Source organism: Gorilla gorilla, chromosome 16, assembly GCF_029281585.2.
Source record: "Gorilla gorilla gorilla isolate KB3781 chromosome 16, NHGRI_mGorGor1-v2.1_pri, whole genome shotgun sequence".
NCBI classification, from domain to species: domain Eukaryota; kingdom Metazoa; phylum Chordata; class Mammalia; order Primates; family Hominidae; genus Gorilla; species Gorilla gorilla.
Window position 1 is genome coordinate 5,165,273 of NC_073240.2, and position 23,748 is coordinate 5,189,020.

The window sequence follows — 23,748 nt, forward strand, 5'->3', positions numbered from 1 at the left end:
GTGACAGGCGTTTGTCTTTGATCTGCCTTAGGGGGCATTTTGACACCATAACTCGGAACTTGACACCCATGTGACAGACCCTTGTCTGTGATCTCCCTAAGGGGGCATTGTGACATCATAAATCTTCACTGGTAACCCAGGTGACAGACCCTTGTCTTTGATCTCCCTAAGGCAGCATTGTGACATCATAAATCTGAACTGGTCACACAGGTGACAGGCCCTTGTCTGTGATCTTCCTAAGGGGACATTGTGACATCATAACTCTGCACTGGTCACCCAAGTGACAGTCCCTTGTCTGTGATCTGCCTAAGGGGGCACTGTGACATCATAAATCTGCACTCGTCACCCAGGTGACAGGCTCTTGTCTGTGATCTGCCTAAGGGGGCATTGAGACATCATAACTCTGCACTGGTCCCCCAAGTGACTGTACCTTGTCTCTGATCTGCCTAAGGTGGCATTGTGACATCATAACTCTGCACTGGGCACCCAGGTGACAGGCCCTTGTCAGTGAACTGCTTAAGGGGGCATTGTGACATCATAACTCTGCACCGGTCAACCAGCTGACAGTCCCTTGTCTGTGATCTGCCTAAGGGGGCACTGTGACATCATAACTCTGCACTGGTCACCGTGGTGAGAGACCCTTGTCTCTGATCCGCCTAAGGGGGCATTGTGACACCTTAAGTATGCACTGGACACCCAGGTGACAGACCCTTGTGTGTGATCTCACTAAGGGGGCATTGTAACACCATAAATCTTCACAGTTACCCAGGTGACAAACCCTTGTCTGTGATCTGTCTATGGGGGCATTGTGACATCATAACTCTGCACTGGTCACCCTTGTGACAGACCCTTGACTGTGATCTGCTTAAGGGGGCATTGTGACATCGTAACTCTGCACTGGGCACCCAGATGACAGCCCCTTGACTTTGGTCTGCCTAAGGGGGCATTGTGACCTCATAACTCTGCACTGTGCACCCAGGTGACAGGCCGCTGTCTCTGATCTGCATAAGGGGGCATTGTGATATCATAACTCTGCACTGGTAACCCTGGTGACAGACCCTTCTCTGTGATCGGCCTAAAGGAACATTGTGACATCATAACTCTGCACTGGTGACCCAGGTGAAAGAACCTTTTCTGTAATCTGCCTAAGGTGACATAGTGACATCATAACTCTGCACTGGTCACCCAGGGGAGAGGCCCTTGTCTGTTATCTAATGGGTATTGTGACAGGATAACTCTGCACTGCTCACCCAGTTGACAGGGCCTTGTCTGTGATCTGCCTTAGGCGGCATTGTGACATCATAACTATGCACTGGTCACCCAGGTGACAGACCTTTTTCTGTGATCTCCTTAAGGGGTCATTGTGACATCATAACTCTGCACTGGTCACCCCGGTGACAGAACTTTATCTGTGATCTGCTAAGGGGGCATTGTGACATCACAACTCTGCACTGGTCACCAATATGAGAGACACTTGTCTCTGATCAGCCTAAGGGGCATTGTGACAACATAACTATGAACTAGTTACCCAGGCGACAGACCGTTGTCTGCGATCTGCCTAAGGTGGCATTGTGACATCATAACTGCACTGGTCACCGTGGTGAGAGACCATTGTCTCTGATCCGCCTAAGGGGGCATTGTGGCACCATAAGTATGCACTGGACACCCAGGTGACAGACCGTTGTCTGTGATCTCCCAAAGGGGGCATTGTAACCTCATAAATCTTCACTGGAATCCCATGGGACAGACCCTTGTCTTTTATCTGCCTTAGGGGGAATTGTGACATCATAACTCTGCACAGGTCACCCTGGTGAAAGAACATTGTCTGTGATCTACCTAAGGGGACATTGTGACATCATAACTCTGCACTGGTCACCCAGGTGGAAGACCCTTGTCTGTGATCTGCCAAAGGGGGCATTCTGACATAATAACTCTGCACTGGTCACCCAGGGGACAGGCCATTGTCTGTGATCTAAGGGGTATTGTGACATGAAAACTCTGCACTGTTCACTCAGGTGACAGGCCCTTGTCTGTGATCTGCCTAAGGGAGCATTGTGACATCATAACTATGCACTGGTCACCCAGGTGACAGACCTTTTTCTGTGATCTCCCTAACGGGTCATTGTGACTTTATAACTCTGCACTGGTCACCTCGGTGACAGAACTTTATCTGTGATCTGCCTAAGGGGGCATTGTGACATCATAAATCTTCACTGGTAACCCAGGTGACAGACCCTTGTCTGTGACCTGCCTAAGGGGGCATTGTGACATGGTAACTCTGCACTGGGCAGCCAGGTGGCAGGCCCTTGCCTTTGATCTGCCTAAGGGGGCATTGTGACATCATATCTCTGCACTGGGCCCACAGGTGACAGGCCCTTATCTGTGATCTGCCTAAGGGGGCATTGTCACATCATAAATATGCACTGGTCACCCAGGTGACAGTCCCTTGTCTGTGATCTGCCTAAGGGGACATTGCAACGTCATTTCTCTGCACTGGTCACCCTGGTGACAAACCTGTCTCTGTGATCTGTTAAAGGGGTCATCGTTACTTCATAACTCTGTGCTGGTCACCCAGGTGACAGAACCTCATCTGTGATCTGCCTAAAGGGGCATTGTGACATCATAAATCTGCACTGGTCACCAAGGTGAGAGACCCTTGTCCCTGATCTGCCTAGGGCGGCATTGTGGCATCCTAACTCTGCACTGGGCACCCAGGTGACAGGCCATTGTCTTTGATCCGTCTAAGGGGGCATTGTGACATCATAACTCTGCACTGGCCTCCCAGGTGACAGGCCCTTGTCTGTGATCTGCCTAAGGGGGTTTTGTGACTTCATAACTCTGCACTGGGCACCCAGGTGACAGACCCTTGTCTGTGATCTGCTTAAAGGGGACTTGTGACATCATAACTCTGCACTGGGCGCCATGGTGACAGGCCCTTGTCTGTGATCTTCCTAAGGGGGCATTGTGACATCATAACTCTGCACTGGTCACCCAGGTGAAAGACCATTGTCTGTGACCTGCCTAAGGCGGCATTGTGACATCATAACTCTGCACTGGTCAGCCAGGTGATAGGCCACTGTCTGTCGTCCCCCTAACGGGGCATTGTGACATCATAACTCTGCACTGATCACCCTGGTGACAGGCCCTTGTCTGTGATCTGCCTAAGGTAGCATTGTGACATCATATATCTGCATTGGTAACCCAACTGACATACCCTTGTCTGTGATCTGCCTAAGGGGGTATTGTGACATCATAACCCTGAACTGTTCACCCTGGTGACAGACCCTTGACAGTGGTCTGCCTTAGGGGAATTGTGACATCATAAATCTGCACTGGCCACCCAGGTGACAGTCCCTTGTCTGAGATCTCCCAAAAGGGTCATTGTGACATCATAACTCTGCACTGGTCACCCAGGGTACAGGGCCTTTTCTGTGATCTGCCTGCGGGGGCATTGTGACATCATAATTCTGCACTGGGCACCCAGGTGACGGCCCTTATCTGTGATCTGCCTAAGGTGGCATTGTGACATGATAAATCTGCATTGGTAACCCAGGAGATATACCCTTGTCTGTGATCTGCGTAAGGGGGTATTGTGACATCATAACCCTGAACTGTTCACCCTGGTGACAGACCCTTCACAGTGGTCTGCCTTAGGGGCATTGTGACATCATAAATCTGCACTGGCCACCCATGTGACAGTCCCTTGTCTGAGATCTGCCAAAAGGGTCATTGTGACATCATAACTCTGCTCTGGTCACCCAGGGTACAGGCCCTTTTCTGTGATCTCCCTACGGGTGCATTGTGACATCATAATTCTGCACTTGTCACCCAGGTGACGGCCCTTATCTGTGATCTGCCTAAGGCGGCATTGTGAAATCATAAATCTGCATTGGTAACCCAGGAGATATACCCTTGTCTTTGATCTGCCTAAGGGGGTATTGTGACATCATAACTCTGAACTGTTCACCTTGGTGACGGACCCTTGTCTGTGGTCTGCCTTAGAGGCATTGTGACATCATTACACTGCACTGGTCACCCAGGGGAGAGTCCATTGTCTGTGATCTAAGGGGGCAATGTAACATGATAACTCTGCTCTGGCCACCCAGGTGACAGGCCCTTGTCTGTGATCTGCCTAAGGGGGCATTTTGACATCATAACTCTACACTGGTCACCCAGGTGTTAGGAACTTGTCTGTGATCTGCCTAAGGGGGCATTGTGACATCATAACTCTGCACTGGTCACCCCGGTGACAAAACCTTGCCTGTGATCTGCCTAAGGGGACATTGTGACATCATAACCCTGCACTGGTCACCAAGGTGAGAGACCATTGTCTCTGATCCGCCTAAGGGGGCATTGTGACAACATAACTATGCACCAGTCACCCAGGTGACAGAGCCTTGTCTGTGATCTGCCAAAGCGGGCGTAGTGACATCGTAACTCTGCACTGGTCACCGTGGTGACAGACCCTTGTCTGTGATATGCCTAAGTGGGCATTGTGACATCATAACTCTGTACTGGGGAACCTGACGACAGGCCCTTGTCTGTGGTCTGTCTAAGGGCGAATTGTGACATCACATCTCTGCACTGGGCACCCAGGTGGCAGGCCCTTGTCTGTGATCTGCCTAAGTGGGCATTGTGACATCATAACTCTGCCCTGGGCACCCAGGAGACAGACCCTTGTCTGTGATCTGCCTAAGTGGGTATTGTGACATCATAACACTGCACAAGTCACCAAGGTGAGAGAACATTTTCTGTGATGTTCTCTGCCTAAGGGTGCATTGTAACATCATAACTCTTCACTGGGCACCCAGGTGACAGACCCTTGACTGTGATCTGCCTAACGGGGCAATGTGACATCATAAGTCTGCACTGGTCAACCAGGTGAGAAACCGTTGTCTGTGATCTTCCTATGGGGCATTGTGACATCATAACACTGCCCTGGTCACCCATGTGACAGACCCTTGTATTTGATCTGCCTAAGGGGCGTTGTGACATCATAACTCTGCACTGGGCACCCAGGTGACAGGCCCTTGTCAGTGAACTGCTTAAGGGGGTATTGTGACATCATAACTCTGCAATGTTCACCCAGGTGACAGGCCCTTGTCTTTGATCTCCCTAAGGCAGCATTGTGACATCATAAATCTGAACTGGTCACACAGGTGACAGGCCCTTGTCTGTGATCTTCCTAAGGGGACATTGTGACATCATAACTCTGCACTGGTCACCCAAGTGGCAGTCCCTTGTCTGTGATCTGCCTAAGGGGGCACTGTGACATCATAACCCTGAACTCATCACCCAAGTGACAGGCTCTTGTCTGTGATCTGCCTAAGGGGGCATTGAGACATCATCACTCTGCACTGGTCCCCCAAGTGACTGTACCTTGTCTCTGATCTGCCTAAGGTGGCATTGTGACATCATAACTCTGCACTGGGCACCCAGGTGACAGGCCCTTGTCAGTGAACTGCTTAAGGGGGTATTGTGACATCATAACTCTGCAATGTTCACCCAGGTGACAGGCCCTTGTCTGTGGTCTGCTGAAGGGGGCATTGTGACATCATAACTCTGCACCGGTCAACCAGCTGACAGTCCCTTGTCTGTGATCTGCCTAAGGGGGCACTGTGACATCATAACTCTGCACTGGTCACCGTGGTGAGAGACCCTTGTCTCTGATCCGCGTAAGGGGGCATTGTGACACCTTAAGTATGCACTGGACACCCAGGTGACAGACCCTTGTGTGTGATCTCACTAAGGGGGCATTGTAACACCATAAATCTTCACAGTTACCCAGGTGACAAACCCTTGTCTGTGATCTGTCTATGGGGGCATTGTGACATCATAACTCTGCACTGGTCACCCTTGTGACAGACCCTTGTCTGTGATCTACCTAAGGGGACATTGTGACATCATAACTCTTCACTGGATACCCGGGTGAAAGACCCTTGTCTGTGATCTGCCTAAGGGGGCATTGTGACATCATAACTCCGCACTGGTCACCCAGGTGACAGGCCCTTGTCTGAGATCTGCCTAAGGCGGCATTGTGACATCATAACTCTCCACTGGTCACCCAGCTGACAGGTCCTTGTCTGTGATCTGCCTAAGGGGGCATTGTGACATCATAACTCTGCACTGGGCACCCAGGGGACTTTCCCTTGTCTGTGATCTGCCTAAGGGGGCATTGTTACATCATAACTTTTCAGTGGTCATCCAGGTGACAGGCCCTTGACTGTGATCTGCTTAAGGGGGCATTGTGACATCGTAACTCTGCACTGGGCACCCAGATGACAGCCCCTTGACTTTGGTCTGCCTAAGGGGGCATTGTGACCTCATAACTCTGCACTGTGCACCCAGGTGACAGGCCGCTGTCTCTGATCTGCATAAGGGGGCATTGTGATATCATAACTCTGCACTGGTCACCCTGGTGACAGACCCTTCTCTGTGATCGGCCTAAAGGAACATTGTGACATCATAACTCTGCACTGGTGACCCAGGTGAAAGAACCTTTTCTGTAATCTGCCTAAGGTGGCATAGTGACATCATAACTCTGCACTGGTCACCCAGGGGAGAGGCCCTTGTCTGTTATCTAATGGGTATTGTGACAGGATAACTCTGCACTGCTCACCCAGTTGACAGGGCCTTGTCTGTGATCTGCCTTAGGCGGCATTGTGACATCATAACTATGCACTGGTCACCCAGGTGACAGACCTTTTTCTGTGATCTCCTTAAGGGGTCATTGTGACATCATAACTCTGCACTGGTCACCCCGGTGACAGAACTTTATCTGTGATCTGCTAAGGGGGCATTGTGACATCACAACTCTGCACTGGTCACCAATATGAGAGACACTTGTCTCTGATCAGCCTAAGGGGCATTGTGACAACATAACTATGAACTAGTTACCCAGGCGACAGACCGTTGTCTGCGATCTGCCTAAGGTGGCATTGTGACATCATAACTGCACTGGTCACCGTGGTGAGAGACCATTGTCTCTGATCCGCCTAAGGGGGCATTGTGGCACCATAAGTATGCACTGGACACCCAGGTGACAGACCGTTGTCTGTGATCTCCCAAAGGGGGCATTGTAACCTCATAAATCTTCACTGGAATCCCATGGGACAGACCCTTGTCTTTTATCTGCCTTAGGGGGAATTGTGACATCATAACTCTGCACAGGTCACCCTGGTGAAAGAACATTGTCTGTGATCTACCTAAGGGGACATTGTGACATCATAACTCTGCACTGGTCACCCAGGTGGAAGACCCTTGTCTGTGATCTGCCAAAGGGGGCATTCTGACATAATAACTCTGCACTGGTCACCCAGGGGACAGGCCATTGTCTGTGATCTAAGGGGTATTGTGACATGAAAACTCTGCACTGTTCACTCAGGTGACAGGCCCTTGTCTGTGATCTGCCTAAGGGAGCATTGTGACATCATAACTATGCACTGGTCACCCAGGTGACAGACCTTTTTCTGTGATCTCCCTAACGGGTCATTGTGACTTTATAACTCTGCACTGGTCACCTCGGTGACAGAACTTTATCTGTGATCTGCCTAAGGGGGCATTGTGACATCATAAATCTTCACTGGTAACCCAGGTGACAGACCCTTGTCTGTGACCTGCCTAAGGGGGCATTGTGACATGGTAACTCTGCACTGGGCAGCCAGGTGGCAGGCCCTTGCCTTTGATCTGCCTAAGGGGGCATTGTGACATCATATCTCTGCACTGGGCCCACAGGTGACAGGCCCTTATCTGTGATCTGCCTAAGGGGGCATTGTCACATCATAAATATGCACTGGTCACCCAGGTGACAGTCCCTTGTCTGTGATCTGCCTAAGGGGACATTGCAACGTCATTTCTCTGCACTGGTCACCCTGGTGACAAACCTGTCTCTGTGATCTGTTAAAGGGGTCATCGTTACTTCATAACTCTGTGCTGGTCACCCAGGTGACAGAACCTCATCTGTGATCTGCCTAAAGGGGCATTGTGACATCATAAATCTGCACTGGTCACCAAGGTGAGAGACCCTTGTCCCTGATCTGCCTAGGGCGGCATTGTGGCATCCTAACTCTGCACTGGGCACCCAGGTGACAGGCCATTGTCTTTGATCTGTCTAAGGGGGCATTGTGACATCATAACTCTGCACTGGCCTCCCAGGTGACAGGCCCTTGTCTGTGATCTGCCTAAGGGGGTTTTGTGACTTCATAACTCTGCACTGGGCACCCAGGTGACAGACCCTTGTCTGTGATCTGCTTAAAGGGGACTTGTGACATCATAACTCTGCACTGGGCGCCATGGTGACAGGCCCTTGTCTGTGATCTTCCTAAGGGGGCATTGTGACATCATAACTCTGCACTGGTCACCCAGGTGAAAGACCATTGTCTGTGACCTGCCTAAGGCGGCATTGTGACATCATAACTCTGCACTGGTCAGCCAGGTGATAGGCCACTGTCTGTCGTCCCCCTAACGGGGCATTGTGACATCATAACTCTGCACTGATCACCCTGGTGACAGGCCCTTGTCTGTGATCTGCCTAAGGTAGCATTGTGACATCATATATCTGCATTGGTAACCCAACTGACATACCCTTGTCTGTGATCTGCCTAAGGGGGTATTGTGACATCATAACCCTGAACTGTTCACCCTGGTGACAGACCCTTGACAGTGGTCTGCCTTAGGGGAATTGTGACATCATAAATCTGCACTGGCCACCCAGGTGACAGTCCCTTGTCTGAGATCTCCCAAAAGGGTCATTGTGACATCATAACTCTGCACTGGTCACCCAGGGTACAGGGCCTTTTCTGTGATCTGCCTGCGGGGGCATTGTGACATCATAATTCTGCACTGGTCACCCAGGTGACGGCCCTTATCTGTGATCTGCCTAAGGTGGCATTGTGACATGATAAATCTGCATTGGTAACCCAGGAGATATACCCTTGTCTGTGATCTGCGTAAGGGGGTATTGTGACATCATAACCCTGAACTGTTCACCCTGGTGACAGACCCTTCACAGTGGTCTGCCTTAGGGGCATTGTGACATCATAAATCTGCACTGGCCACCCATGTGACAGTCCCTTGTCTGAGATCTGCCAAAAGGGTCATTGTGACATCATAACTCTGCTCTGGTCACCCAGGGTACAGGCCCTTTTCTGTGATCTCCCTACGGGTGCATTGTGACATCATAATTCTGCACTTGTCACCCAGGTGACGGCCCTTATCTGTGATCTGCCTAAGGCGGCATTGTGAAATCATAAATCTGCATTGGTAACCCAGGAGATATACCCTTGTCTTTGATCTGCCTAAGGGGGTATTGTGACATCATAACTCTGAACTGTTCACCTTGGTGACGGACCCTTGTCTGTGGTCTGCCTTAGAGGCATTGTGACATCATTACACTGCACTGGTCACCCAGGGGAGAGTCCATTGTCTGTGATCTAAGGGGGCAATGTAACATGATAACTCTGCTCTGGCCACCCAGGTGACAGGCCCTTGTCTGTGATCTGCCTAAGGGGGCATTTTGACATCATAACTCTACACTGGTCACCCAGGTGTTAGGAACTTGTCTGTGATCTGCCTAAGGGGGCATTGTGACATCATAACTCTGCACTGGTCACCCCGGTGACAAAACCTTGCCTGTGATCTGCCTAAGGGGACATTGTGACATCATAACCCTGCACTGGTCACCAAGGTGAGAGACCATTGTCTCTGATCCGCCTAAGGGGGCATTGTGACAACATAACTATGCACCAGTCACCCAGGTGACAGAGCCTTGTCTGTGATCTGCCAAAGCGGGCGTAGTGACATCGTAACTCTGCACTGGTCACCGTGGTGACAGACCCTTGTCTGTGATCTGCCTAAGTGGGCATTGTGACATCATAACTCTGTACTGGGGAACCTGACGACAGGCCCTTGTCTGTGGTCTGTCTAAGGGCGAATTGTGACATCACATCTCTGCACTGGGCACCCAGGTGGCAGGCCCTTGTCTGTGATCTGCCTAAGTGGGCATTGTGACATCATAACTCTGCCCTGGGCACCCAGGAGACAGACCCTTGTCTGTGATCTGCCTAAGTGGGTATTGTGACATCATAACACTGCACAAGTCACCAAGGTGAGAGAACATTTTCTGTGATCTGCCTAAGGGTGCATTGTAACATCATAACTCTTCACTGGGCACCCAGGTGACAGACCCTTGACTGTGATCTGCCTAAGGGGGCAATGTGACATCATAAGTCTGCACTGGTCAACCAGGTGAGAGACCGTTGTCTGTGATCTTCCTATGGGGCATTGTGACATCATAACACTGCCCTGGTCACCCATGTGACAGACCCTTGTATTTGATCTGCCTAAGGGGCGTTGTGACATCATAACTCTGCACTGGGCACCCAGGTGACTGACCCTTGTCTTTCATCTGCCAAATGGACATTGTGACGTTATATCCCTGCACTGGGGACCCAGGTGACAGGCGCTTGTCTTTGATCTGCCTAAGGGGGCATTTTGACACCATAACTCGGAACTTGACACCCATGTGACAGACCCTTGTCTGTGATCTCCCTAAGGGGGCATTGTGACATCATAAATCTTCACTGGTAACCCAGGTGACAGACCCTTGTCTTTGATCTCCCTAAGGCAGCATTGTGACATCATAAATCTGAACTGGTCACACAGGTGACAGGCCCTTGTCTGTGATCTTCCTAAGGGGACATTGTGACATCATAACTCTGCACTGGTCACCCAAGTGACAGTCCCTTGTCTGTGATCTGCCTAAGGGGGCACTGTGACATCATAACTCTGCACTCGTCACCCAGGTGACAGGCTCTTGTCTGTGATCTGCCTAAGGGGGCATTGAGACATCATAACTCTGCACTGGTCCCCCAAGTGACTGTACCTTGTCTCTGATCTGCCTAAGGTGGCATTGTGACATCATAACTCTGCACTGGGCACCCAGGTGACAGGCCCTTGTCAGTGAACTGCTTAAGGGGGCATTGTGACATCATAACTCTGCAATGTTCACCCAGGTGACAGGCCCTTGTCTGTGGTCTGCTGAAGGGGGCATTGTGACATCATAACTCTGCACCGGTCAACCAGCTGACAGTCCCTTGTCTGTGATCTGCCTAAGGGGGCACTGTGACATCATAACTCTGCACTGGTCACCGTGGTGAGAGACCCTTGTCTCTGATCCGCCTAAGGGGGCATTGTGACACCTTAAGTATGCACTGGACACCCAGGTGACAGACCCTTGTGTGTGATCTCACTAAGGGGGCATTGTAACACCATAAATCTTCACAGTTACCCAGGTGACAAACCCTTGTCTGTGATCTGTCTATGGGGGCATTGTGACATCATAACTCTGCACTGGTCACCCTTGTGACAGACCCTTGTCTGTGATCTACCTAAGGGGACATTGTGACATCATAACTCTTCACTGGATACCCGGGTGAAAGACCCTTGTCTGTGATCTGCCTAAGGGGGCATTGTGACATCATAACTCCGCACTGGTCACCCAGGTGACAGGCCCTTGTCTGAGATCTGCCTAAGGCGGCATTGTGACATCATAACTCTCCACTGGTCACCCAGCTGACAGGTCCTTGTCTGTGATCTGCCTAAGGGGGCATTGTGACATCATAACTCTGCACTGGGCACCCAGGGGACTTTCCCTTGTCTGTGATCTGCCTAAGGGGGCATTGTTACATCATAACTTTTCAGTGGTCATCCAGGTGACAGGCCCTTGACTGTGATCTGCTTAAGGGGGCATTGTGACATCGCAACTCTGCACTGGGCACCCAGATGACAGCCCCTTGACTTTGTTCTGCCTAAGGGGGCATTGTGACCTCATAACTCTGCACTGTGCACCCAGGTGACAGGCTGTTGTCTCTGATCTGCATAAGGGGGCATTGTGATATCATAACTCTGCACTGGTCACCCTGGTGACAGACCCTTCTCTGTGATCGGCCTAAAGGAACATTGTGACATCATAACTCTGCACTGGTGACCCAGGTGAAAGAACCTTTTCTGTAATCTGCCTAAGGTGACATAGTGACATCATAACTCTGCACTGGTCACCCAGGGGAGAGGCCCTTGTCTGTTATCTAATGGGTATTGTGACAGGATAACTCTGCACTGCTCACCCAGTTGACAGGGCCTTGTCTGTGATCTGCCTTAGGCGGCATTGTGACATCATAACTATGCACTGGTCACCCAGGTGACAGACCTTTTTCTGTGATCTCCTTAAGGGGTCATTGTGACATCATAACTCTGCACTGGTCACCCCGGTGACAGAACTTTATCTGTGATCTGCTAAGGGGGCATTGTGACATCACAACTCTGCACTGGTCACCAATATGAGAGACACTTGTCTCTGATCAGCCTAAGGGGCATTGTGACAACATAACTATGAACTAGTTACCCAGGCGACAGACCGTTGTCTGCGATCTGCCTAAGGTGGCATTGTGACATCATAACTGCACTGGTCACCGTGGTGAGAGACCATTGTCTCTGATCCGCCTAAGGGGGCATTGTGGCACCATAAGTATGCACTGGACACCCAGGTGACAGACCGTTGTCTGTGATCTCCCAAAGGGGGCATTGTAACCTCATAAATCTTCACTGGAATCCCATGGGACAGACCCTTGTCTTTTATCTGCCTTAGGGGGAATTGTGACATCATAACTCTGCACAGGTCACCCTGGTGAAAGAACATTGTCTGTGATCTACCTAAGGGGACATTGTGACATCATAACTCTGCACTGGTCACCCAGGTGGAAGACCCTTGTCTGTGATCTGCCAAAGGGGGCATTCTGACATAATAACTCTGCACTGGTCACCCAGGGGACAGGCCATTGTCTGTGATCTAAGGGGTATTGTGACATGAAAACTCTGCACTGTTCACTCAGGTGACAGGCCCTTGTCTGTGATCTGCCTAAGGGAGCATTGTGACATCATAACTATGCACTGGTCACCCAGGTGACAGACCTTTTTCTGTGATCTCCCTAACGGGTCATTGTGACTTTATAACTCTGCACTGGTCACCTCGGTGACAGAACTTTATCTGTGATCTGCCTAAGGGGGCATTGTGACATCATAAATCTTCACTGGTAACCCAGGTGACAGACCCTTGTCTGTGACCTGCCTAAGGGGGCATTGTGACATGGTAACTCTGCACTGGGCAGCCAGGTGGCAGGCCCTTGCCTTTGATCTGCCTAAGGGGGCATTGTGACATCATATCTCTGCACTGGGCCCACAGGTGACAGGCCCTTATCTGTGATCTGCCTAAGGGGGCATTGTCACATCATAAATATGCACTGGTCACCCAGGTGACAGTCCCTTGTCTGTGATCTGCCTAAGGGGACATTGCAACGTCATTTCTCTGCACTGGTCACCCTGGTGACAAACCTGTCTCTGTGATCTGTTAAAGGGGTCATCGTTACTTCATAACTCTGTGCTGGTCACCCAGGTGACAGAACCTCATCTGTGATCTGCCTAAAGGGGCATTGTGACATCATAAATCTGCACTGGTCACCAAGGTGAGAGACCCTTGTCCCTGATCTGCCTAGGGCGGCATTGTGGCATCCTAACTCTGCACTGGGCACCCAGGTGACAGGCCATTGTCTTTGATCCGTCTAAGGGGGCATTGTGACATCATAACTCTGCACTGGCCTCCCAGGTGACAGGCCCTTGTCTGTGATCTGCCTAAGGGGGTTTTGTGACTTCATAACTCTGCACTGGGCACCCAGGTGACAGACCCTTGTCTGTGATCTGCTTAAAGGGGACTTGTGACATCATAACTCTGCACTGGGCGCCATGGTGACAGGCCCTTGTCTGTGATCTTCCTAAGGGGGCATTGTGACATCATAACTCTGCACTGGTCACCCAGGTGAAAGACCATTGTCTGTGACCTGCCTAAGGCGGCATTGTGACATCATAACTCTGCACTGGTCAGCCAGGTGATAGGCCACTGTCTGTCGTCCCCCTAACGGGGCATTGTGACATCATAACTCTGCACTGATCACCCTGGTGACAGGCCCTTGTCTGTGATCTGCCTAAGGTAGCATTGTGACATCATATATCTGCATTGGTAACCCAACTGACATACCCTTGTCTGTGATCTGCCTAAGGGGGTATTGTGACATCATAACCCTGAACTGTTCACCCTGGTGACAGACCCTTGACAGTGGTCTGCCTTAGGGGAATTGTGACATCATAAATCTGCACTGGCCACCCAGGTGACAGTCCCTTGTCTGAGATCTCCCAAAAGGGTCATTGTGACATCATAACTCTGCACTGGTCACCCAGGGTACAGGGCCTTTTCTGTGATCTGCCTGCGGGGGCATTGTGACATCATAATTCTGCACTGGTCACCCAGGTGATGGCCCTTATCTGTGATCTGCCTAAGGTGGCATTGTGACATGATAAATCTGCATTGGTAACCCAGGAGATATACCCTTGTCTGTGATCTGCGTAAGGGGGTATTGTGACATCATAACCCTGAACTGTTCACCCTGGTGACAGACCCTTCACAGTGGTCTGCCTTAGGGGCATTGTGACATCATAAATCTGCACTGGCCACCCATGTGACAGTCCCTTGTCTGAGATCTGCCAAAAGGGTCATTGTGACATCATAACTCTGCTCTGGTCACCCAGGGTACAGGCCCTTTTCTGTGATCTCCCTACGGGTGCATTGTGACATCATAATTCTGCACTTGTCACCCAGGTGACGGCCCTTATCTGTGATCTGCCTAAGGCGGCATTGTGAAATCATAAATCTGCATTGGTAACCCAGGAGATATACCCTTGTCTTTGATCTGCCTAAGGGGGTATTGTGACATCATAACTCTGAACTGTTCACCTTGGTGACGGACCCTTGTCTGTGGTCTGCCTTAGAGGCATTGTGACATCATTACACTGCACTGGTCACCCAGGGGAGAGTCCATTGTCTGTGATCTAAGGGGGCAATGTAACATGATAACTCTGCTCTGGCCACCCAGGTGACAGGCCCTTGTCTGTGATCTGCCTAAGGGGGCATTTTGACATCATAACTCTACACTGGTCACCCAGGTGTTAGGAACTTGTCTGTGATCTGCCTAAGGGGGCATTGTGACATCATAACTCTGCACTGGTCACCCCGGTGACAAAACCTTGCCTGTGATCTGCCTAAGGGGACATTGTGACATCATAACCCTGCACTGGTCACCAAGGTGAGAGACCATTGTCTCTGATCCGCCTAAGGGGGCATTGTGACAACATAACTATGCACCAGTCACCCAGGTGACAGAGCCTTGTCTGTGATCTGCCAAAGCGGGCGTAGTGACATCGTAACTCTGCACTGGTCACCGTGGTGACAGACCCTTGTCTGTGATCTGCCTAAGTGGGCATTGTGACATCATAACTCTGTACTGGGGAACCTGACGACAGGCCCTTGTCTGTGGTCTGTCTAAGGGCGAATTGTGACATCACATCTCTGCACTGGGCACCCAGGTGGCAGGCCCTTGTCTGTTATCTGCCTAAGTGGGCATTGTGACATCATAACTCTGCCCTGGGCACCCAGGAGACAGACCCTTGTCTGTGATCTGCCTAAGTGGGTATTGTGACATCATAACACTGCACAAGTCACCAAGGTGAGAGAACATTTTCTGTGATGTTCTCTGCCTAAGGGTGCATTGTAACATCATAACTCTTCACTGGGCACCCAGGTGACAGACCCTTGACTGTGATCTGCCTAAGGGGGCAATGTGACATCATAAGTCTGCACTGGTCAACCAGGTGAGAGACCGTTGTCTGTGATCTTCCTATGGGGCATTGTGACATCATAACACTGCCCTGGTCACCCATGTGACAGACCCTTGTATTTGATCTGCCTAAGGGGCGTTGTGACATCATAACTCTGCACTGGGCACCCAGGTGACTGACCCTTGTCTTTCATCTGCCAAATGGACATTGTGACGTTATATCCCTGCACTGGGGACGCAGGTGACAGGCGCTTGTCTTTGATCTGCCTAAGGGGGCATTTTGACACCATAACTCGGAACTTGACACCCATGTGACAGACCCTTGTCTGTGATCTCCCTAAGGGGGCATTGTGACATCATAAATCTTCACTGGTAACCCAGGTGACAGACCCTTGTCTTTGATCTCCCTAAGGCAGCATTGTGACATCATAAATCTGAACTGGTCACACAGGTGACAGGCCCTTGTCTGTGATCTTCCTAAGGGGACATTGTGACATCATAACTCTGCACTGGTCACCCAAGTGACAGTCCCTTGTCTGTGATCTGCCTAAGGGGGCACTGTGACATCATAACTCTGCACTCGTCACCCAGGTGACAGGCTCTTGTCTGTGATCTGCCTAAGGGGGCATTGAGACATCATAACTCTGCACTGGTCCCCCAAGTGACTGTACCTTGTCTCTGATCTGCCTAAGGTGGCATTGTGACATCGTAACTCTGCACTGGGCACCCAGGTGACAGGCCCTTGTCAGTGAACTGCTTAAGGGGGCATTGTGACATCATAACTCTGCAATGTTCACCCAGGTGACAGGCCCTTGTCTGTGGTCTGCCGAAGGGGGCATTGTGACATCATAACTCTGCACCGGTCAACCAGCTGACAGTCCCTTGTCTGTGATCTGCCTAAGGGGACACTGTGACATCATAACTCTGCACTGGTCACCGTGGTGAGAGACCCTTGTCTCTGATCCGCCTAAGGGGGCATTGTGACACCTTAAGTATGCACTGGACACCCAGGTGACAGACCCTTGTGTGTGATCTCACTAAGGGGGCATTGTAACACCATAAATCTTCACAGTTACCCAGGTGACAAACCCTTGTCTGTGATCTGTCTATGGGGGCATTGTGACATCATAACTCTGCACTGGTCACCCTTGTGACAGACCCTTGTCTGTGATCTACCTAAGGGGACATTGTGACATCATAACTCTTCACTGGATACCCGGGTGAAAGACCCTTGTCTGTGATCTGCCTAAGGGGGCATTGTGACATCATAACTCCGCACTGGTCACCCAGGTGACAGGCCCTTGTCTGAGATCTGCCTAAGGCGGCATTGTGACATCATAACTCTCCACTGGTCACCCAGCTGACAGGTCCTTGTCTGTGATCTGCCTAAGGGGGCATTGTGACATCATAACTCTGCACTGGGCACCCAGGGGACTTTCCCTTGTCTGTGATCTGCCTAAGGGGGCATTGTTACATCATAACTTTTCAGTGGTCATCCAGGTGATAGGCCCTTGACTGTGATCTGCTTAAGGGGGCATTGTGACATCGCAACTCTGCACTGGGCACCCAGATGACAGCCCCTTGACTTTGTTCTGCCTAAGGGGGCATTGTGACCTCATAACTCTGCACTGTGCACCCAGGTGACAGGCTGCTGTCTCTGATCTGCATAAGGGGGCATTGTGATATCATAACTCTGCACTGGTCACCCTGGTGACAGACCCTTCTCTGTGATCGGCCTAAAGGAACATTGTGACATCATAACTCTGCACTGGTGACCCAGGTGAAAGAACCTTTTCTGTAATCTGCCTAAGGTGGCATAGTGACATCATAACTCTGCACTGGTCACCCAGGGGAGAGGCCCTTGTCTGTTATCTAATGGGTATTTTGACAGGATAATTCTGCACTGCTCACCCAGTTGACAGGGCCTTGTCTGTGATCTGCCTTAGGCGGCATTGTGACATCATAACTATGCACTGGTCACCCAGGTGACAGACCTTTTTCTGTGATCTCCTTAAGGGGTCATTGTGACATCATAACTCTGCACTGGTCACCCCGGTGACAGAACTTTATCTGTGATCTGCTAAGGGGGCATTGTGACATCACAACTCTGCACTGGTCACCAATATGAGAGACACTTGTCTCTGATCAGCCTAAGGGGCATTGTGACAACATAACTATGAACTAGTTACCCAGGCGACAGACCGTTGTCTGCGATCTGCCTAAGGTGGCATTGTGACATCATAACTGCACTGGTCACCGTGGTGAGAGACCATTGTCTCTGATCCGCCTAAGGGGGCATTGTGGCACCATAAGTATGCACTGGACACCCAGGTGACAGACCGTTGTCTGTGATCTCCCAAAGGGGGCATTGTAACCTCATAAATCTTCACTGGAATCCCATGGGACAGACCCTTGTCTTTTATCTGCCTTAGGGGGAATTGTGACATCATAACTCTGCACAGGTCACCCTGGTGAAAGAACATTGTCTGTGATCTACCTAAGGGGACATTGTGACATCATAACTCTGCACTGGTCACCCAGGTGGAAGACCCTTGTCTGTGATCTGCCAAAGGGGGCATTCTGACATAATAACTCTGCACTGGTCACCCAGGGGACAGGCCATTGTCTGTGATCTAAGGGGTATTGTGACATGAAAACTCTGCACTGTTCACTCAGGTGACAGGCCCTTGTCTGTGATCTGCCTAAGGGAGCATTGTGACATCATAACTATGCACTGGACACCCAGGTGACAGACCTTTTTCTGTGATCTCCCTAACGGGTCATTGTGACTTTATAACTCTGCACTGGTCACCTCGGTGACAGAACTTTATCTGTGATCTGCCTAAGGGGGCATTGTGACATCATAAATCTTCACTGGTAACCCAGGTGACAGACCCTTGTCTGTGACCTGCCTAAGGGGGCACTGTGACATGGTAACTCTGCACTGGGCAGCCAGGTGGCAGGCCCTTGCCTTTGATCTGCCTAAGGGGGCATTGTGACATCATATCTCTGCACTGGGCCCACAGGTGACAGGCCCTTATCTGTGATCTGCCTAAGGGGGCATTGTCACATCATAAATATGCACTGGTCACCCAGGTGACAGTCCCTTGTCTGTGATCTGCCTAAGGGGACATTGCAACGTCATTTCTCTGCACTGGTCACCCTGGTGACAAACCTGTCTCTGTGATCTGTTAAAGGGGTCATCGTTACTTCATAACTCTGTGCTGGTCACCCAGGTGACAGAACCTCATCTGTGATCTGCCTAAAGGGGCATTGTGACATCATAAATCTGCACTGGTCACCAAGGTGAGAGACCCTTGTCCCTGATCTGCCTAGGGCGGCATTGTGGCATCCTAACTCTGCACTGGGCACCCTGGTGACAGGCCATTGTCTTTGATCTGTCTAAGGGGGCATTGTGACATCATAACTCTGCACTGGCCCCCCAGGTGACAGGCCCTTGTCTGTGATCTGCCTAAGGGGGTTTTGTGACTTCATAACTCTGCACTGGGCACCCAGGTGACAGACCCTTGTCTGTGATCTGCTTAAAGGGGACTTGTGACATCATAACTCTGCACTGGGCGCCATGGTGACAGGCCCTTGTCTGTGATCTTCCTAAGGGGGCATTGTGACATCATAACTCTGCACTGGTCACCCAGGTGAAAGACCATTGTCTGTGACCTGCCTAAGGCGGCATTGTGACATCATAACTCTGCACTGGTCAGCCAGGTGATAGGCCACTGTCTGTCGTCCCCCTAACGGGGCATTGTGACATCATAACTCTGCACTGATCACCCTGGTGACAGGCCCTTGTCTGTGATCTGCCTAAGGTAGCATTGTGACATCATATATCTGCATTGGTAACCCAACTGACATACCCTTGTCTGTGTTCTGCCTAAGGGGGTATTGTGACATCATAACCCTGAACTGTTCACCCTGGTGACAGACCCTTGACAGTGGTCCGCCTTAGGGGAATTGTGACATCATAAATCTGCACTGGCCACCCAGGTGACAGTCCCTTGTCTGAGATCTCCCAAAAGGGTCATTGTGACATCATAACTCTGCACTGGTCACCCAGGGTACAGGGCCTTTTCTGTGATCTGCCTGCGGGGGCATTGTGACATCATAATTCTGCACTTATCTGTGATCTGCCTAAGGTGGCATTGTGACATGATAAATCTGCATTGGTAACCCAGGAGATATACCCTTGTCTGTGATCTGCGTAAGGGGGTATTGTGACATCATAACCCTGAACTGTTCACCCTGGTGACAGACCCTTCACAGTGGTCTGCCTTAGGGGCATTGTGACATCATAAATCTGCACTGGCCACCCATGTGACAGTCCCTTGTCTGAGATCTGCCAAAAGGGTCATTGTGACATCATAACTCTGCTCTGGTCACCCAGGGTACAGGCCCTTTTCTGTGATCTCCCTACGGGTGCATTGTGACATCATAATTCTGCACTTGTCACCCAGGTGACGGCCCTTATCTGTGATCTGCCTAAGGCGGCATTGTGAAATCATAAATCTGCATTGGTAACCCAGGAGATATACCCTTGTCTTTGATCTGCCTAAGGGGATATTGTGACATCATAACTCTGAACTGTTCACCTTGGTGACGGACCCTTGTCTGTGGTCTGCCTTAGAGGCATTGTGACATCATTACACTGCACTGGTCACCCAGGGGAGAGTCCATTGTCTGTGATCTAAGTGGGCAATGTAACATGATATCTCTGCTCTGGTCACCCAGGTGACAGGCCCTTGTCTGTGATCTGCCTAAGGGGGCATTTTGACATCATAACTCTACACTGGTGACCCAGGTGTTAGGAACTTGTCTGTGATCTGCCTAAGGGGGCATTGTGACATCATAACTCTGCACTGGTCACCCCGGTGACAAAACCTTGCCTGTGATCTGCCTAAGGGGACATTGTGACATCATAACCCTGCACTGGTCACCAAGGTGAGAGACCATTGTCTCTGATCCGCCTAAGGGGGCATTGTGACAACATAACTATGCACCAGTCACCCAGGTGACAGAGCCTTGTCTGTGATCTGCCAAAGCGGGCGTAGTGACATCGTAACTCTGCACTGGTCACCGTGGTGACAGACCCTTTTCTGTGATCTGCCTAAGTGGGCATTGTGACATCATAACTCTGTACTGGGGAACCTGACGACAGGCCCTTGTCTGTGGTCTGTCTAAGGGCGAATTGTGACATCACATCTCTGCACTGGGCACCCAGGTGGCAGGCCCTTGTCTGTTATCTGCCTAAGTGGGCATTGTGACATCATAACTCTGCCCTGGGCACCCAGGAGACAGACCCTTGTCTGTGATCTGCCTAAGTGGGTATTGTGACATCATAACACTGCACAAGTCACCAAGGTGAGAGAACATTTTCTGTGATCTGCCTAAGGGTGCATTGTAACATCATAACTCTTCACTGGGCACCCAGGTGACAGACCCTTGACTGTGATCTGCCTAAGGGGGCAATGTGACATCATAAGTCTGCACTGGTCAACCAGGTGAGAGACCGTTGTCTGTGATCTTCCTATGGGGCATTGTGACATCATAACACTGCCCTGGTCACCCATGTGACAGACCCTTGTATTTGATCTGCCTAAGGGGCGTTGTGACATCATAACTCTGCACTGGGCACCCAGGTGACTGACCCTTGTCTTTCATCTGCCAAATGGACATTGTGACGTTATATCCCTGCACTGGGGACGCAGGTGACAGGCGCTTGTCTTTGATCTGCCTAAGGGGGCATTTTGACACCATAACTCGGAACTTGACACCCATGTGACAGACCCTTGTCTGTGATCTCCCTAAGGGGGCATTGTGACATCATAAATCTTCACTGGTAACCCAGGTGACAGACCCTTGTCTTTGATCTCCCTAAGGCAGCATTGTGACATCATAAATCTGAACTGGTCACACAGGTGACAGGCCCTTGTCTGTGATCTTCCTAAGGGGACATTGTGACATCATAACTCTGCACTGGTCACCCAAGTGACAGTCCCTTGTCTGTGATCTGCCTAAGGGGGCACTGTGACATCATAACTCTGCACTCGTCACCCAGGTGACAGGCTCTTGTCTGTGATCTGCCTAAGGGGGCATTGAGACATCATAACTCTGCACTGGTCCCCCAAGTGACTGTACCTTGTCTCTGATCTGCCTAAGGTGGCATTGTGACATCGTAACTCTGCACTGGGCACCCAGGTGACAGGCCCTTGTCAGTGAACTGCTTAAGGGGGCATTGTGACATCATAACTCTGCAATGTTCACCCAGGTGACAGGCCCTTGTCTGTGGTCTGCCGAAGGGGGCATTGTGACATCATAACTCTGCACCGGTCAACCAGCTGACAGTCCCTTGTCTGTGATCTGCCTAAGGGGACACTGTGACATCATAACTCTGCACTGGTCACCGTGGTGAGAGACCCTTGTCTCTGATCCGCCTAAGGGGGCATTGTGACACCTTAAGTATGCACTGGACACCCAGGTGACAGACCCTTGTGTGTGATCTCACTAAGGGGGCATTGTAACACCATAAATCTTCACAGTTACCCAGGTGACAAACCCTTGTCTGTGATCTGTCTATGGGGGCATTGTGACATCATAACTCTGCACTGGTCACCCTTGTGACAGACCCTTGTCTGTGATCTACCTAAGGGGACATTGTGACATCATAACTCTTCACTGGATACCCGGGTGAAAGACCCTTGTCTGTGATCTGCCTAAGGGGGCATTGTGACATCATAACTCCGCACTGGTCACCCAGGTGACAGGCCCTTGTCTGAGATCTGCCTAAGGCGGCATTGTGACATCATAACTCTCCACTGGTCACCCAGCTGACAGGTCCTTGTCTGTGATCTGCCTAAGGGGGCATTGTGACATCATAACTCTGCACTGGGCACCCAGGGGACTTTCCCTTGTCTGTGATCTGCCTAAGGGGGCATTGTTACATCATAACTTTTCAGTGGTCATCCAGGTGATAGGCCCTTGACTGTGATCTGCTTAAGGGGGCATTGTGACATCGCAACTCTGCACTGGGCACCCAGATGACAGCCCCTTGACTTTGTTCTGCCTAAGGGGGCATTGTGACCTCATAACTCTGCACTGTGCACCCAGGTGACAGGCTGCTGTCTCTGATCTGCATAAGGGGGCATTGTGATATCATAACTCTGCACTGGTCACCCTGGTGACAGACCCTTCTCTGTGATCGGCCTAAAGGAACATTGTGACATCATAACTCTGCACTGGTGACCCAGGTGAAAGAACCTTTTCTGTAATCTGCCTAAGGTGGCATAGTGACATCATAACTCTGCACTGGTCACCCAGGGGAGAGGCCCTTGTCTGTTATCTAATGGGTATTTTGACAGGATAATTCTGCACTGCTCACCCAGTTGACAGGGCCTTGTCTGTGATCTGCCTTAGGCGGCATTGTGACATCATAACTATGCACTGGTCACCCAGGTGACAGACCTTTTTCTGTGATCTCCTTAAGGGGTCATTGTGACATCATAACTCTGCACTGGTCACCCCGGTGACAGAACTTTATCTGTGATCTGCTAAGGGGGCATTGTGACATCACAACTCTGCACTGGTCACCAATATGAGAGACACTTGTCTCTGATCAGCCTAAGGGGCATTGTGACAACATAACTATGAACTAGTTACCCAGGCGACAGACCGTTGTCTGCGATCTGCCTAAGGTGGCATTGTGACATCATAACTGCACTGGTCACCGTGGTGAGAGACCATTGTCTCTGATCCGCCTAAGGGGGCATTGTGGCACCATAAGTATGCACTGGACACCCAGGTGACAGACCGTTGTCTGTGATCTCCCAAAGGGGGCATTGTAACCTCATAAATCTTCACTGGAATCCCATGGGACAGACCCTTGTCTTTTATCTGCCTTAGGGGGAATTGTGACATCATAACTCTGCACAGGTCACCCTGGTGAAAGAACATTGTCTGTGATCTACCTAAGGGGACATTGTGACATCATAACTCTGCACTGGTCACCCAGGTGGAA